Source organism: Plutella xylostella, chromosome 22 (assembly GCF_932276165.1).
Source record: "Plutella xylostella chromosome 22, ilPluXylo3.1, whole genome shotgun sequence".
In the NCBI taxonomy this organism is placed as follows: Eukaryota; Metazoa; Arthropoda; class Insecta; order Lepidoptera; family Plutellidae; genus Plutella; species Plutella xylostella.
This window is the reverse complement of record NC_064002.1, coordinates 7,776,098-7,788,886: the sequence shown is the minus strand read 5'-3', so window position 1 is coordinate 7,788,886 and position 12,789 is coordinate 7,776,098. Positions and strand designations below refer to the sequence as shown.

General features: G+C 36.5%; 1 protein-coding gene across 1 annotated transcript in view; it reads left to right on the top strand.

Moving 5' to 3' along the window:
- The first annotated feature begins 211 nt into the window (after nucleotides 1-211).
- Nucleotides 212-12,789, top strand: part of LOC105391166 (calcium/calmodulin-dependent protein kinase type II alpha chain) — a 48,193-nt gene continuing 35,615 nt past the window's right edge. Inside the window, exon 1 of the mRNA XM_011562603.3 lies at nucleotides 212-436. The gene's annotated coding sequence lies outside the window, so the exon portion shown is untranslated. The remainder of the gene's footprint in view (nucleotides 437-12,789) is intronic.

Genomic DNA, 12,789 nt, shown 5'->3' with positions numbered 1-12,789 from the left:
TCGATTCTAGTTTCTGCTACTCATTATTGATAGAACTGTCAACCAGACATCACTAAGCATTATTTCTGCTTCACCGCACAACAATATTAAGCTAGCTACACACTAGCGTCAGTGAAGTACATTTTAACGGAACCGAACACTGCGCTGTCGATCGCGTCACAGAATGCACGAAAATTCAAATTGACGCGTCCGGCTGCTTTCGCCGCACGACAGTTGTGGCCACGTGCGTTATTTCGCCAGACGTCAATATTGCTCGATGTGCTATCACCTTTACACTGTGGGAACGTCTTCGAACTTGCAACCTTGAGGTATCAGACAATAGATCAATTACCTCTCATTGGAACTGTGTCTCAGTCGTGAAGTGCTTTAACTTGCCGAGTGTACTCTTGTTGTGATTCTGAGTGCCGGTGCGGTTACAACAGTATCGGATTATTAGGTGAGTATTATAATTTAAGTCAAAATAATAATACTATACTATAATGTTTTTAATAACCTATAGCGCGGCCCAAGGCGTTCCAAAGGTATGTTGTTTTTGTCATAGACAAAACCTTACGTACGCTGCATTTTCTTTTACCTTACCAGATCACTTTAAAATTAAATCACTTTTTAGGCACACAAAACCGTCGTACAACTGAACTTGTTTACATGATATAATTATACTCAACTAATCTGGTCTGAAGGCTCAATGTATCTTCGTTAAGGCCAGTACTGAGACTGTCCTGCTAGGGTCCAGGGTGAGCTATTTAAGGGCCGTGTTGGTTCCGCGCCAGGACACCTGAACAATCATCTCTACTGCTTCTGATGGCCGGCTCCAGACAATGAGTAAGGTGATACTTCCTACCACAATGAGGCTGGGCGGTTTCGTCCATTCTGTAGCCCCGAGACGTTACTACAGTTCCAGGGGGGTCACTCTCAAATCCACGAACTAACGTTCACAAATTTTCACGCAGTCAGCATGCTTAATACAATGGATATAGAGCCATGGTTTGCGTAGCGCTCCAAAGCTTTGGAGCAAAAAACTGCAGCGCTAACCACGACTCTATGACTTTGTATTAAGCGTACCGATTGAGTGACAATTCTCGTTCGTTTGTTCGTCGATTTAGAGAGTGACCCCCCTGGAATACGATACTCTAGAACGCAGCTACTGCAACTTCTAAATGCAATGCAATAGAAGTTTACGCAGTCGTAAATCCAGAGTAAGCCCGGATAGCATGTTTGATTGGTGCTTTTCAGACTGACTGGTGAACTATGTACCCTTTATATGTTGAAATCATACAGCAAATTTTAATGATACTATCGGACCCACGACGGCTTACATATTATTATCTTCACCCACGCACCACGGTGACAAATCCTCTATTTCAATTATTTGGACCCTTGAAACAGTTACTGTTTAGATGTCTTGCCATAATTAATTATACTTAGGTACATTATGAAGTAATGAAAAAGAATAGATATTGTTTTACGTATTTCCTATTAATAAATCACACAATGTACCTACAATAGAGATTTTTCTTAACGGCTAAATGAACCCCAGGGGATGGGACATGTTTCATAATCCTTTAAAAGAAAATCAAGGCTCTTTCATCTGAGCGAGGATTTATCTTACGACGGTAAGATACCCACTTATCTACTACCGATGATGACCTTTTCTAGGATTGGAATTATGTTAACCCCCTCCCCTAAGGGCGGAAGGGGATTTAATGTAGTTTGATCTGTCCGGGGTATCAGTCCGGGATGATTCGAACGGGATTTCTTTTAATTGAAATCTTATTAATAAAGATGGCTCTTTGTCTGTTCTGTAACTTTGTCTTTGTTTTTAGTGTATACTTAGGGATAATTATAATATTTATATACTTACCTATAGATAGGTCTGAAAAGTAATTCTGTCGTTTCTCTTCGAGGTACAAAAACATGAATACAAACCATTCCTAGAAACCAAAAGTCCACTGTTCAATGTATCCTCAAATACAGGCCTATTTTTCTATAATCCCTACGCTCGGGAGGCACGGACTCATCCGCCCTAACTAACAGCTGCCCGGCAACCACTACGGTTGACCTCATTCGGATTACTTCTCTTTTTGTAACACACCACATTTATGAGACCAATTTGTAACCAAATGTATACGGAGCCAGTAGCAAACATTTTTACGTAATTTTCTTCGCTTGTATTCACAAGGTCGCAAAATTACGGCGACAGATCACAGAAAAGAGCCGAAACAAAATCACAGTCTACGCTTACAGCGACATGAAAAATTCGCCTACAAAATGAAATAGCTGTCAACAGGTTATATGAAGATTTTTCTTTTTCTCCCCCAGCGAAAATAATAAACTTTATGACACGGTTATAAGGATGATATACCACAAAGAGAAAACAAAATATACGTTTGTCGGGCTGTGAGATAGAATATGGGCTCTTGAAAGCACAATAAAGGCGGGGAAGGTAGTGTAAGGAATGTCAGGTATCTCATCCTTGTCTTATCATCATTCATAGCGAGACGTTCTCGGTCTATACGTCCTATAAAATACCAAGATACCTACCATTACAGCGCTGAACTAGATAAGTAGAGGTACTACAATACAATTTGTCCTTTACCGATAGGATGAAAATACTCGGAACCGACATAACAATATTTTACTCAAACAGTGATCTGAGTTCACTCGTGGCTGTTCAACTTTATTTAACTAACATTGGCATTTTATGAATTTTGTTTCAACTCGTTACTAGGGATTTATCATATTTCTCTGAATCGTTTTTCAACAGTGAGATATCATTGGTTTTCAGTAAGCTCCTACCTACTACATATTTATGTACCTACGTTTGAAATTCTACAATATAATTAAATTTATTAAACCCCCCTTCCACTGCTCGGGACCTTGCGGTATCCTTCAGAGTAAAAATAGACTTTCCCTCTCTATCTAGAAATGGCCGCCAGTTGACAGGTTATATCATAGGAATAATACTTATACAAATACATAGAATGAATTAGAACAGTGGTATCGAGCAGATAGACTGAAGAAATCTCATTATTATAGGTAGGTATATAATGATTTTGTTTATTGAATTTACGAGCAAGTACATTTAAAAACAGTTATGTCATTACACTCACGGGCAATGAAAAGGTTCTACAAATACTACAACTTATTTAGAACAAAAACATTTATCTTTATCATGATGCCTATATTAGTATAGAGGTTGTCAAAAGTCCTAACTATTTTCTTTATACAACAATCCCTCTCTCGCAACGTTATCCAACACAACTGAATTGAGTGAAAAGCTAGTGCAGCATTTGTACAAAGAGGTTTCATAATACCTACACTACATGTAATATAATGACAAACAAACCGTAAACAAGTTTAACTTATGTACTTAGGTATATAAGAAACTGTCAGTATTTATGTTCTCGGTCGGAACGGAACAGTGTGCTCCATTAGAGGATGTTTATTCTATTCTATATTCTATAAAAGGCGGATATAAAGCACAGCTTATTGCATCTTGCTGATATTACGCGTTCTACATTAGGGAATGTTTCCACGGCATGGTATTTTCCTGTTTAGCTGAAGTTTTGGTGGCATGCAGATCGCATTAGGCATTAAGAAATATGCCAAATAACAGCTACATATTTAGTAGCATCTACATAACGAGTAGGCAGAACTTAAAACTCAAACGAGCGTAAAACTTTGAAAGTAGAGGACTCCTATTTTATGTCAATGTTTTACAGTCAAGGTGATGATTGAGAATGTATGTACCGATGGAAAGGTGGCAACTGTCTACTATACCAACAACCATTATAATTATTATAATGTATAAAATCATACGTAGTATTCACAACTGCAGCCCCTTCTGCCTAACCAACTTGAACACGAGTGTGAGAACGTATAGGCAAACATAAGTAGAGTTAGCAAAATAGATAAATATCCACCCCAGTGCAAACAGTACGGTGGCGGTGGTTTGTTAAAGTCACATTTTAAATGTGAAAGAATGGTAGAATATAAAATTTAATTACTACATTTTTATACAGTATTTATTTATTCTTTATTACACAATATAAAAAAGTAATTATGTATAAGCTCTATTGATTGTTAGTGCTATCAGTCGTCAGTACTTAGTGTTAAAATGTTAATACCATGTTTTGCGCCGGCTGTACAGTGTGCAAATATTCCACCAACCATTTGGTGTTCAATTCGCGAGGTGCACGACGCTACTGAATATTTTACGTGCGTAAACTGTAACAAATTTTCCGTTCCACTCACCTTCGTATGATGTACATACATTAACAATTTAAATACATATAAATAACAAAGGAAAGACATAGAAAACATTAACACATATAGGTATCTACCTAGGAGATTTCCTACACGCCATAATGATGTTTAATTCGATGTGCATCGGTCATCACGGTCATCGTTGACCACATTTCAAGTTTCCTATTTTCGTGCGAACTCTAATTTAATATACCTACATTCGGTGGAAGGCCCGAAAAGATTACGAGCTAATGAAAAAAGTTTTTGAGGCTATCCTTAGACAAGTAAATAACCACGACTCTATTATATTGCATTAATCTTCCAGATTGCATGATAGCTCTCACTCCAAGTTTTCTGTCACACTAGAGTTACCCTCCAAATGGCCTAGCACGAGGTGCAAGACGCGCACGTCAATACGTGACAAAAGATTTCGTTGTCGCACTCGCTCTCGAAGCCGTGCAAAGTGGGGGACGCAACAAAACGACTTGCCGCTCATCTTGCGTCTCGTGCTAAACCTTCAGACTCGTGCGGGCATGCGGATGGGCTGACCACAACCGTTATCTCAACACAAAAGGAGTACAATATCGTGCACGGCGTCTCATCAACAGAGTTTAAACTTGATATCTTGTATTTTCTAAACAAATAAGAGGGTGAATTTTAAATATACTTCCAAGATTGTGTTTAGGTTGAAGCTGGCCTACTGTGGCCCAAAGAGTGACGTCCAAAGGAAAATGTTTGATTCCTTAGGTCAAGGGGTAGCCAAATCACCCCCATGTATGTTCAGCAATTTTTAGTAGTTTACTTTTCTAACTGAATTAGTCCTTAGTAATGACATAACAGGAATCTTTCAACTTTCTGAATCAATTTACAAATTAGGTAATTTCCACCCAAGTACCTTTGAAGGCTGTTTTCTGCAAATAATACCCCATTAAGCAATAGTTTATTTTTATTTTTATGATATTTTGGAACCTTGCAGAGTTTTTAAAATTAATAAGGGACCATGAGAATATCTATTTCTATTTTTAATTTCAAGTAGAAAATTCAGAGCAGTCTAGCTCGATGATATAATTTGAACTTTCGACATAAAAATAACTAACTTACATTACAGCTAGGAAGCTGAAACTTTTATGGTTAAAAGAACAACTTAAGAGGATGACACAAAAATAAAAAATAATTTATAAAAGTTATCCAAAAAAATAATAAAACATAATTGATCCACTGAGGTAGATTTTCGTAGAAAATTGTTTAAAAAAATCATAACTCCTAAACTACAAAAAATTGCTGAACATACATGGGGGTGATTTGGCTACCCCTTGACCTAAGGAATCAAACATTTTCTTTTGGACGTCACTCTTTGGGCCACCCTGTATATATTAAAATGGTGGATGGACGTGGGACACTGCCATTCTAATGTAAACTTTCAGGTCGTGAGTAGGTATATAGATCTTTCACGGGGAAACGGCTAATTATCTTTTTATGGAATGTGGCATGCAGTAGGCTAAACCCTAAATTAATGCTAAGCTACATTTTAGTCCATAATTCCCACAGAAAAACTTTCTAAGGCGAAGCCAAGCTCAGGGGCAATACCTGTGATTTGAGTCATTATTTGTATAAGCCATTTTCGGTTACATCCAAGAGAACAAATCACTATCCCGGGCAGGAATTGAACCACCATATAGTTTTCCCGTGGGAATTCCGGGATAAAAAGTAGCCTATGTTCTTTCTCAGGGTCTAGACCATATATACCAAATTTCATTCAAATCCGTTCGGTAATTTTGGCGTGAAAGAGTAACAGACAAACAGACAGACAGACACAGTTACTTTCGTATTTATAATATTCGTTAGGATAATATGAACTGGTCGAATGAAACCTGAATCGAATATCGCCATGACCCCGGCATGATCATCGGGTTATCATTATGAACTTACTTCTACTTGTTGGGCTTCAGCGTTTTTTGGGTTTCCAGAATTAGACTGTATAATCTAAACAGTTTTAGTTACTGAATCATCACGTCATCTGTTTGTGACTCTATGAAGTTGCTTACGCCATTTACGGCGTAAAGTATACAGGATGTTGAAAATGTGGTATTGTTAGCAAAAACGATTATGTCAAATTCGGGAAAACAAAAACTAATACATAAAAAATCTGTTGGTAGTACTTTTTATTGAATTTTAGACTGTCTTTCGTCTTGAAATGCTGTTTACCATCCATTATAATCCTTTTCTATCCATTATACAATATTTTATTTATTATCGCGTGAAAATTGAAGTTATAACAAGTATATTTTCCATTCGATTACTCATTACCATTATTTTATTTATAGACTCTGGAAGGGTTATCCCTTCCACATTAAAATAAGTTTCAGAGTCAACGTATTAAGTGCCCCTTAACTCTTTCACACGCTACGGAACATAAGTGGACGAGGGAAATTAAGTAGAACAACGGCACAAACAAAACAGCAGTTCTATAAACGGTTCGCACATTGTTGAATACAGACGTGTGAAGGCGGGCTTATCGCATGGCGCAGCACGCACCAGGCCACCGCTGCTCGTGACCCAATAAAATAGCCCCCAACAACACTACTGCAAACTCGCTTTAAATTTACTGCCAAGAAATTCCGCCACATTATCATGCTTTATATTTTGTAGTCAAAAGAAAAACAAAGCCTGTAAAATTTTCCGCTTCACGGTGGACGATTTCGATGCAATTAAAAGCTTTGAGACTCCTTTTAAGAGCTACCATTATCTTATTTTAAAGTTGCGGACATCTATAAAAGAATCTATGCTTTGCCGTTGAAGCAATTTTCCCTCAGTAGGTATGTTAATATTATTCTATTACATAGGTACCTAACCTAGATTAATGATGTCGTTATTCTAATCCATAGGACGCTTAGCGCGGTCCAACAATTATAAGTAGGTATTTAGAGGTAGACAGTATTTATTTATCATCTTTCAGATGCCTCCCCAAATAAAATACTCTGCTGAATACATCCCGGTCGGCCCAGGTTTGCTCGCTTTTCAATAAGAGAAACAGAGTTCTAATAAAGTTGATTCCTGTAAGCTCGATTTGCAATTTGGCTCAACTCAGCGGGTGCCCATAAAAGTTGAGAGTAAAAAAAGAAGTAAGCCACCCGGGGCTATTTGTCGAATCGATTACGCTTCAATGGCCTTTGCGTGGGACGTATTTATTCAGGGACTCTTTCGGGAGCTGCTTACGAAATCACTCCAAAAATACGTCTCGGTCCGTTAAAAATCTTCAAACTGCTAGCATTTGCGAACGACACTCTACGAATACTTAAATCGAAACGCCGATTACGCATCTAAATATCTCGTTATATTTTTTAAAACAGTTCTTTCACGATGTTCTCTCAATTCCGAGGTGAAAGAGGAATATTTTATTTACCTTTCTCGCTAACAGGCCTCGACATGATGAAAATACCCGAAATATCTTTGTACTTAGGGTTCACGCCACTTATTTTTTATATTTTCCGCAGGGGCTCGGAGCTCATATTTTCCCTCGTTACGGCTCACCTGACTACCCTGATAAGAAAGGTATGAAAAGAAATTAGAACACTTTACTTACATAAAAAAAATTAAAGAAAAAAATGCATTTTAATTTGTTCCCTCGTAGTAGGTATATCAGTTTAAACAATGTCAGTACTCAGGTTACTTTTGGCCAAAACAATGTTAAGTTGCTAGTCAATAAAACAACTCAAAAGCAAATTTTCTCTCCTCGGTGAGAGTCTGTGGTCATAGGTAGGTTGGTTAAGTACTACTTAGTAAAGTTGAGCGCAAATACTCGTAAACCCTAAGTTATAAAGGCACTCAGTAACTTGGGCTAAACGTACTACCTACCTTCAGGAGGCACTTTACTGAAAGGGAACAATCTTTACGAAATTATAAAGAAAATGTAGTATTTTATTTACCTGCCACTTAGGAATATTTATGCGGAAATTCGCAAATGAACTAAAAACAAACATAGTTCTATGCACCTTACGCGTACCAGGGTAAATTCACTAAGCGCTATGCAGAAGCTCTAGTCTTAACCCTTTTTTGCGCTCCCATTTCCGCGCCGTTGCGGCAAAAATCTGCATATAAAAAACCGAGCCACCGCTACCAGCTATTATGATGCTATAGTCATAAAGCTAGTATATTTTATACGGGTCAGTACGGTCGGTTGCTGCAACCATGGATACAATGGCAAAGCAACGGAAAAGGAAACCTTTCGTCTAATATAAAATATATCGTCGGGAGTAGTCGGGATCGACAATCGATATTTACGGTCAATTTCGTTCGTTTACTGAAATATGGACTTGACTTGGTGGCTAAGAATAAAGGTTTATAATTGTAATGTTTCTACTCCAATTTCTGGTTTTCATACTTAATCATTTTTGGTTATTGTTCACTCGAGTATGTTAAATTAATTTAATGTGGTTTCAGTAAAGATTTCAGAGAAGCAAGTGTAGGTATATTTGTTTATAAAAATATTGGCAATTTTCAGCTGTTAATACTTATTGAGCTATGTTAAAATACATTTATTTTATTAATGTGCCTACATATCGACAGCAAAGGGGCAGATAAGATTAAATACCTAAATGCATTTTATCTAAGCTTTTATGTAACTTTCAATATTATGAGTACCTACATACATATGTTATCATCACTGTCCTACTATGTAATGATCTGATCTGATCATACAACCATAAATTATAAATACTAAAATTCGGTCCTCGGCCTTCTTCATCCAACCACTACCGGCTACCTGTCAAAGATCATCGTGATCTCTACTAATTACAAATGAACTCTACCAGTTATGGGTTTTTCGCCATACATAATATGGCAGCCCACTTCAGTTTACAGATTTTTCGCCCCTGTTTTATAATTTTTTGTTCGGGTTAAGTCCTTCCATTATGTTTCATCCAGTACAATCTATAGGTAGTGTAGTTAGGCAGGTAACTTAGGTATCTACATATAAAAGTATTACAAAACAGTCATATTCTAAGTTAAATTTTGAATGTTCATTCAGTTGATTCAGTTTGCTTCCTACGCGTTGCAATTAAAACTTTAGTAATTGCAATTGTTCAAGCAACTTCTGGCTTCAAGCAAAGCCATCTTGATTACTCCTATACAACTGCAATACAGGTAAGTAATTTAAATTATAATTGAAAATATATTAATTACGGACATTATGAACACTTCATATCAATTCTACAATATAAAGCCTTAATTTCAAAGTACACGGCTTATGCTTATTAATTAAATGCTTTTCACATCAAATTACCTACTTGTGTATTTTCTTTTTCATTAAATTAAGTGCTTTATGTTTATTATTTATGACATTATAACTATGGTACTTATAGTTAGTTACTTAATTAATACCCAGTGTAGCGTTATTCAGCTATGTCATTACAACAAGAAAGATACTGAAAACATTTAAGTAAAGGTCAATGTGAAGCTGTTTTATATGGGTTAGTAATTTGGGACGAAAAACCTCGAAAATATATTCAAGGAAAAGAAGTCTAAAAAGACGAATACGATTTAACTGTAAATAAGAGCGAGGGAGGGAACGACAAGGCCTTAATATTGTTATGGACTGTTTTTAAGGCCCGTACTTAAAAGTTACAACGCGAGACGAACACTTTTAGCTTTTTTAAACAAAAATTTCAATGTTTACTGAAAATTACTAGATGATCTAAAATTTGACTGGTCAAACTGATAAACTTTTCCCAAGAAGAGTAAGTACTTACTTAGTTAATACTTTTAGGAAAATTTGAAAAGATTTTTTTGAGTAAGTACCCAAATAGTTTTTCATGGTAATTCCGGGAAAAAAATAGCTAACCGGATATCCTGATGAATCGGATAATGAAAGATTTTTTGGAATCGGTGTAGTAGTTTTTCAGCGCGCCTCTTGTACCTACACGTCTCAATATTAAATAGCACCCCTCTTTTTCAGTCGGGCTACCCTGAAACATTTTATTCAAAAAGTTCTGTGCTACCGGTAATTCTATTTACAGCGAATGGCGTTCGTCCGTCCCCAACGTGATAGTTAATTTACACACAGGCAGTAATTGACTTCAGTCGATGTACAGTCGACTCCATTGAAATGTATTCTTTGTTTCATATAAAAATTTAGAAACCGTGAGTTAGTATTATTTACCGCATTAGCTGTGAATGAGAGGCTTAATTTTGAAAAGGTGCAAAGTCAGTGTAGACCGGCAGTGGCCACCACTACATATATGTATACGTACCAGTACTTACCAATTTCATGACAAATAACTGAAAACTGTTAAACTAGACACTTCTACAAAAATCCAATGTTTAATTATTTTTTTGCAAAAACGACAGCATTGTGTACTGCATAACGGATAATAAATAATACTCCTGATTTTTTACACACGATTTATTGGTATACTTTTCACAGAAAATGTATGAAAGATATTACGTACTCATATAAAACTAGACGACAGCGACAACGGAATAGAAATAGACCTCTGATAAATATCTGAGTAAGATTTTCAGCCGACTGTACCTTCATTGGAGCTGTTTGTTCAGTGCAAGTGACCTCGATATGTACGTTAAATATCCTCGTGACACATTTAATCGCGCATTACGGGAGTTGCTATCTAACATGCTTCCTTGTACAATTGTACGGTGGCCTGCGCCTAAAAGTATACAGGCGGAGTTTAAAAAATAGCGATCCCTGATGATGAAGGGACCAGCTACATCTGTTATAAATCCGGAGACGTGTTGTGTGTGATGTGTGTAGCAGTGGTGTTTATGTGGATGTGCTTGAGCAGCATGTGAGCTTGAGATCGCTATTATAAAAACTCCGCCTGTATACTTTTAGGCGCAGGCCACCGTACATGAAAAATGAAAATGAAATGAAAAAATCTTTATTAAAATTTAAAAGTTTAACTTAAATAACAACACACTGTGATCCTCACACTAGGTAACACCTGTATCGTGAGAGATCAGGTTCGAACTTACACAAAAACAAGCCGTAAAACACAGTTTGTCACGCAGGACGCAAAATAAAAAGATTTGTTGTATTAAAATTATTTAGGCATGCATATAAAAAATAAAAATATAAGTAATTACGTATGCTAAAAGTACAATATATATAACATATGGAATACATAGATACAGAAATAATAAAAGAATAATATAATATATATTATAATAAATAGCTAATAAACGCACATTAACATGTTCTCTGCATCGGAGTAGGATGATACGGTCAACCAGCGCAGGACTACCACTTTGGCTTCTCTATCGGATAAATGTTTGATATTACATTGCCTGGCGATTTCATTAAATATGTGAGCTGTTATAAAGGGTGCAAAACGCCTTGCAAAAGCAGTTTTAATTTTAGGCAAAGGAATTTTAAACACACGTTTCTCTAGGATGTCCGCGTAATTATTTGAGTTTACAGTGTGCCTGTATGCAGTAATGAAGGATTTTAAAATAAATAACTTACGTACACTTAGAACTGTCATTTCCTCATAGAGCGTTTTTGTGGAATATCGACGCGGCTTTTTCAGTAATACCTTTAAGACAGAACGTTGTGCTCTTTCGGCTACTATCAAACTTGATTTATGGGCACTGCCCCAGCAGGATATGCAGTATACTATAAGAGATTGACACAGAGCAAAGTATATGGTTCTCAGATACACTAATCTGTCTACCTGTTTTCTTAAAGACCTTCAAGTTGAATGGTACCTACTGCTTTAAAAAAAGGTGATTACTATTCACCAGGTTATTTCAGCATTCATTAGCTAAGGTACTTCTCACTGAAGAAAGCGGCCATAAAACAAAACACCTAAAGAGAAAAATACCGAAGTACAGAATATTCCCAGTAACAACACCGTAGTGGAATAACCCGTTCCAATTACAGTGAAATTAATTGGCGCAAGGTAGGAAATTTCTCCAATTAATATTTCATCTGAATATTGAAAACAGGCTATACCCACTGGTAAAGTAAAGCTGCGAAAGAAGTGACCTTCCAAGTTTTAATGTGGTGAACAAAGTACTTATAATGCCAAAAAGCCGTCCCAAAATAAAAAAATATATAAAAAAAAGAAAAATAAACTCCAGTCCATTGTGTGTTTGTTAAAGCGAAATTTAAAAGCAGCAAAAAAGGATATTTACGGGGAAGCTTAATTTTTGTCGTGAATTTCACAAAGACTGAAGAACTACATGGCGTTGTTTTTTTAATTGCTATTAACTGGTTGTTAAAGAGAATTACCGTGTTTATTTTCGTACGTAGCACATACATTAACTGTTGTACGTAGTGTCAGGATATAGCGCAGTGCAGTAGCCGAGAATTTAATAAACTTTTATGAGTTAACTTAGTACACCGACGTCTAAGAATAAAACTGTGGGACGGGTTCAGCACGTTTGTGGGCTTATAACTACGCTATCGATCGATGTCGGGATCAAGCCTTAGCGAAACAGAACATTCTTAATTAAGATACTTACGTAAAAGTACTTAGTATTAAGTCAGAAGAATTATATTATCCGACCTGGTATGATACACAGATTGTT